Below are 6,458 nucleotides of genomic sequence, written 5' to 3'. Positions count from 1 at the left end.
ACTTCTTCTGGATCTGGATTTATGTTGTCATCATCATGTGATCTTGTTGCTATTCTTTTTCATTTCTTTTTTTTTTAGTGTTTTTTTTTGTTTGTTTTTTGCAAGGCAATGGGGTAAAGTGGCTTGCCCAAGGCCACACAGCTAGGTAATTATTAAGTGTCTGAGACCGGATTTGAACCCAGGTACTTCTAATTCCAGGGCCGGTGCTTTAGCCACTGTGCCATCTAGCCACCCCCCATTTCATTCTTTAATGATCTTCAAGTGATCCTAAATTCAGTTTTATGTTAATCTCTTAACACCTGCTTTGGGGATTAAGGTGATTGACTAAAGACTGCCATGAATTGGGTGATGACCTGGAGTGACAGACCATAAGCAGAGACACATCCAAAGGAGATGAGTGCAATACAGAGATGGAGATCTCTCTTTTGTTGTCAAAAACAATTTCTACTTTAAAGATGACATAATGATAAAACCTAATACTGAATACACTTAGAGTATGTGTTTCCTATTATCATTTTCAAGATAGAGAAGTGGCTTAAAGAAGCATGTGCTGCCTGAGAAGCCAGAAACAAGAGCTGGCAAAATAAAAATGGGGAGTAGCTTGGCAGAAAATGAGGCTATGGTGTCTCTTCTATTTAAGTAATTATAGGTTTCATGTACTTAAAATTTAATTTGGCGGATGACCAAACAATACTCTTAGAACTCCCATGGAGGTCCCTTACTACTGGTACTAATCCTTCAGAGCAATTAAGAGATAATTTAAGAGTAGCCACACATGTAGGCAATCACCCTCAATATAGGAAACACCTGTTTTTACTTCAATTCTTACATGTCAATTAATAGGGCATGTTTGTCTTGGGATATGGAATTTACTTGTGTAATTGTGCGTAGCACATTTTCAATCTCTGCCCCAGATGGATATTGGAAACAGTTCTGGGTGTCTGAATGAGAATGACATCAGCATGCCCTTCCAGCTTTCTACGCAACTGGATATGGGCAGAATGACACTAGGCATCACCTGCTGCCTACACTGAATTGTGCAAACAGGAAGCAGTTGGTGAACAGCTTCAATCTTGCCAGGCTTAGCAACCCGGCTGCTCCTGTTTAGCTAAAAATCTCAGGCTCATTCAACCCAAACAGATGGAAAATGCCCAGGAAGGCACATGAAGAACAAACACTCTGACAAATAGCTGTGACCTTTGGGTCAGAAGTTAATGAAATGGAGGTTAGGTCTGAATGCAATGGAAGTGATTGGAATGGTTGATGCTGAAATGGGATGTGTGAATCAACTCCACTGTTGTGAATAGGTTTTCTTATCACCCCAAGAGGGAAGATTCTATGAAAAAGACAGTGTGTACAAAGGGGAAAAGTGGAACTGAGAAAGGAATGTGGAAAAAGCTAAGAAGTAATAGGATAAATTAACTGGAAGGATGAACCAAAATTTAAAGAAGCAATTTATAACTTAAGTTCACAAAGGTTGTTTCTACACATGAATATTGGAGGACAAAATGGAAGTGATCAATACTCAGAGAAAATCAAATATCTGGATATTTCTGACAGAAGTAGTTTTTTTAGACATAAATTATCTGATCATTTCCTCAATTCTCCACTTCACTTTAAGTGGATTGGAATATTTGAAAGGTAAATCACATTAACCATTAATGAATGGGACTAGCTGGTTACAAGTGGAATATTTGTAATTAATGAGTTCTCCTAGGGATTGGATAAGAGACACCTAAGGGTTCATAGTAGGACTTGGTCTAAACATGGTTAGATCAAGAGTTCTTAACCTACAGCCCACAAACAGATTTCAGGAGGTCAATGAACCTGGATGGGCATAAAACATATTTTTATTTTCACTTAACTCTAAATTAAAATCAGCATTTCCTTCAATTATGATTTTGGAAAATTAAAACAGCATTCTGAGAAGGGGTTTATGGGTTTCACCAGGCTGCTATGAGGTCCATAACACAAAAAAGTCTATGACTTATCAATCTCCAAAGTTAGATGATTTATACAGATACATTATCAATGCTGGGTTGGAGATGCAATTTACGAAACAAATCACATACTTCCCATCCCTCTCCATACTAGTTTAACCTTTCATTTATTTAGACTAAATCAAGGTACTACTCTCACGTGCTGGTGATGCTTTTACATTTACTGTAGTTGCTATACTGTAGGGACTTTTGCTTGAAAACTCAATTTTTGTATGTAGGTGTGCAGGCTAAGTCCTGATGTACACCAAATGATCAAATCCCAGCTTGAAAAAGATAAGCACTTCAATTACTGGAGCCTGATCCTGATTAGGACTGCAACTGCTTATTAAGTAAACCAAGCATTCTGGAAAGAAAACAAGCCTGACCATTATGTCTGTATTTAATGGACTGGTCTCATGGTGGGGGACAAAAGTCCTGGTCTGGGAGGGAGCCAGCAGGGTTTGAACTAGATGAGATTTCTACTTTCTTCTAGCTCCATGGGTCTGGAATTATGGGGAAAGTATGTTGGTTTCTATCCCTACTGTCCATTAATATGACATCTTTAGGGAGAATACAGAGATCACATACAAATATACTTGATGAGTACAGAAACAAGTGGAATCTTGGGAAGTTAGTATGTGTTTATTAGGAGGGGGGCGGAGCCAAGATGGCAACAAGAAAGGATAGAGTCTTAGGAGCTCTCTGATAAAATTCATCAGCTAAGGACTCTAACTAAACTTTCGAGAGACAGAACCCACAAAGGGTCCCAGTGAGGCAGTGGTCCCACTCAAGGTAACCTGGAAAAGAGAAGAAAGGCTCTGCTCCCGGGGATTGGAGAGGCGGCCCGCCAGAGGGGTGGCCTGCCAGAGCCAAAGAACCTCAGCCTCCCAGAGGCAGCCCCAGGGCACTGGGAGTCTCAGCTCACAGCAGTGGAGTCTCCTGAGCTGCACCCTGAGGAGCACCGGGCAAAAAGTGGGGGAACAGCGCAGGACCTCTGCGAGCACGTGGAGCCCAGCCCTCAGGGCACACAGCCAGCAGCTTGGTCTTTCCCCAACCCTGATCCAGGAAACAGAAGCAGGCAGAGCCTGTAAGCAGGAGCCCCCAGGGCATGAGCCCATTGAGCTGAGGGAGGGGAGTGAAGAGAGACTGCTTAGCTCTGTCCTCTGCCCCTGAAACAGGACTCTGGGGCTCTGACCACATTCAGATCCTGATCGCAGTCTAGGCCCCCCCATAGAACAGCAGGGCCCCCCCACCTCAGCCCCGTGGCAGAGAGTGGGGTACATATGGTCATTCACAGACCAGGAGGGAGGACAGAGCCTCACACACTGAGATCCTTGTGGGAGTGCCCCAAAAGCTCAGGAAGCACCCCAAAACCAGGCCCAGGCTGGGAAAATGAGCAAGCAGAGAAACAAAAGGAAGACTATTGAAAAATATTTTGCAAATGAGCCCAAGAAGGATCAAAATGCTCAGTCTGAAGATGAGGAAGCACAAGCTCCCGCATCTAAAGACTCCAAGAAAAACAGAAATTGGGCTAAGGCTATGACAGAGCTCAAAAAAGACTTTGAAAATCAAATGAGGGAGTTGAAAGAAAAAGTGGGAAAAGAAAGGAGAGAGATGCAGGAAAAACATGAAAATGAAGTCAGCAGCTTAGTCAAGGAAATCCAAAAAAATGCTGAAGAAAATAGCATGCTAAAAACCAGCTTAGGTCAAATGGATAAAACAGTTCAAAAAGTTATTGAGGAGAAGAATGCTTTAAAAAGCAAAATTGGCCAGATGGAAAAAGAGATAAGAAAACTCTCTGAGGAGAACAAATCCTTCAGACAAAGAATAGAATTCAGGGAGATTGATGAATTTAACAGAAATCAGGAATCAATACTTCAAAACCAAAAAAATGAAAAATTAGAAGAAAATGTGAAATATCTCATTGAAAAAACAACTGGTATGGAAAACAGACTTAGGAAAGATAATTTAAAAATTATTGGAATACCTGAAAGTCATGACCAGGAAAAGAGCCTTGACCTCATTTTCAAAGAATTACTACAGGAAAATTGCCCTGATATTCTAGAAGCAGAGGGCAAAATAGAAATGGAGAGAATCCACCGATCCCCCCCCCCAAGAAAGAGATCCCAAAAAACCAACCCCTAGGAATATTATAGCCAAGTTCCAGAACTTCCAAGTCAAAGAGAAAATATTACAAGCAGCCAGAAGGACACAGTTCAAATATCATGGAGCTGCAGTCAGGATCACACAGGACTTAGCAGCAACTACAGTGGAAGCTCGTAGGGCTTGGAATACAATATACCGGAAGGCAAGAGAGCTTAGAATGCAGCCAAGAATGAACTACCCAGCAAGGCTGGATGTCCTCTTCCAGGCAAAAAAGATGGACTTTCAATGAACCAGGGGAATTTCAAAGGTTCTTTTTGGAATGGCCAGAGCTGAACAGAAGGTTTGATCTTCAGATACAGGACTCAGGTGAAGCACGGAGATTGGAGGAGAGGGGGAAAATATGAGGGACTTAATGAGGCTGAACTGCATGTATTCCTGCATAGAAAAATGACACTGATAATACTCATATGAACCTTCTCAGTTAATAGAGCAGGTAGAGAGCTTTTATAGTTGAAGCACAGGAGAAAGCTGAATTCGAAGATAAAATATGGTGTAAAAATGGAGTCAATAGAAAAAAGGGAAATGGAATGGGAGAAAGAAAAAGGAGAGGGGGAATAGTCCAAGATATTTCACATAAGATTTTTTTAATTACAATGAGCTATTGCAATGATATGGAAGGGGGGAGGCAAGGAGGAATGAGGGAAACTTTGCCCTCATCAGAGATGGCTAGGAGAGGAAAAAGCAAATATACTCAATGGGGTATAGACATCTGGAGTAAGAAGGAGGGGGGAGCAGGGGGAAGGGGAGGGGATGTGAATAAAGGAGGAGAGGATGGACCATGGGGGGAGAGTGGCCAGATATAACACATTTTCTTTCTTACTTCTTGCAAGGGGCTGGGAATGGAAGGCCTTCCCAGGACCACAGGGCCAGGTGGATTTTGGGCCTAAGGGGTGGTATGGGGGCTCAGAGCTTCTTGGCCCCAGGACCAGGGATCTGTCTGCTGTGCCACTCAGCGACCCTACAGCAGAGTCATAGTGAAAGGACAGAGAAAATAGAGTACATGGTAGTGGAAATATAAGAAAGGAGGGAGTTGCGATCAGCAATGGTAACTGTGGAAAAATATGGAAATAATTTTTGTGATGGACTTATAAAGAATGAGATCCACCCATGACAGAGTTGTTGGTGTTGGAACAAAGACTCAAACACATTTTTTGTTATTATTATTTGGGGGAGGGTGCAGGGCAAGTGGGGCTGGATGGCCTGCCTGGGGCCTCATAGCGGGGTGATCTTTGGGTGTCTGGGGCCGGATTTGGACCCAGGTGCTCCTGGCTCAAGGGCCAATGCTCTGTCTGCCACCCAGCCTCCCCTACTATTATTACTATTTTATTTTATTTCGGGTCTTTTTTTTTTCTTTTTTCTTTTGGTTTTTGCAGGGCAGTGGGGATGGGGTGGCTTGCATGTCACACGGCTGGGTGATTGTTGGGTTTACGAGGCTGGATATGGACTCGGGTGCTCGTGGCTCCAGGGCTGGTGCTTCGTCCATTGCACCACCTGGCCATACCTACAATTATTACTATTATTATTTTTTATTTTAATTTTTTTCTCTCCCCTTTACTTTTTTCACCTAAACAAGTCTATCTATATTCATGGGGGAGGAGGGGTATTTTGTTTACTTGTAAACAAGAATATTTTATTAATGTAAAAAAAATTTGTACAAAATGAGAATAAAAATAAATTTAAAAGAAAAAAGAAACATGAATATTAGACAACAGGCAAAAATAAATCATCTTTAAATACACAATTATATCCACAATTATATGCAAAATTGTTGAAATGGGATCTCAATTAAAATATCCAGGAAAAAATATCACTGTGGATTGCTTATCATATTTTCCTATATATATGTATGTATGTATATATATAAAATCTTTGCCTCTTAAAACTCAACATTTTGCAATAGTTCTATTCTAATTGATAAAGTATGATATCCATTTCAATGAGATTTTATTTATAGTTTTCATTATGAAATAAACTGAAATTTCTGTTTGTCTTTTCCTTTTCTTTTTTTAATTCATCAATAAAGAAAAACTAAAAAGCAATGAGTATGTGTTTATTAAGGGTTGGAGTGAACTGAACATTCAATTACATTCACATAAGTGAAATTACCATCAATCCAATTGAATTCAATGAGCATTTATTTAACATTAACTATGTACCAAGTACTATGCTAGATGCTAGCATTAAAAATAAATAAAAAAGGAAATAGCTTGATCTTACAGGAGATTACAATCTACTGAGAAGTGAAGAAAGAAGAACATATGCATAGAAATATTAATATGATATAGTTACAAAAATAGATCATTTTGAGGGGAA

This window comes from Macrotis lagotis, chromosome X (assembly GCF_037893015.1).
Source record: "Macrotis lagotis isolate mMagLag1 chromosome X, bilby.v1.9.chrom.fasta, whole genome shotgun sequence".
NCBI lineage: Eukaryota > Metazoa > Chordata > Mammalia > Peramelemorphia > Peramelidae > Macrotis > Macrotis lagotis.
This window is presented reverse-complemented; position numbering follows the sequence as displayed.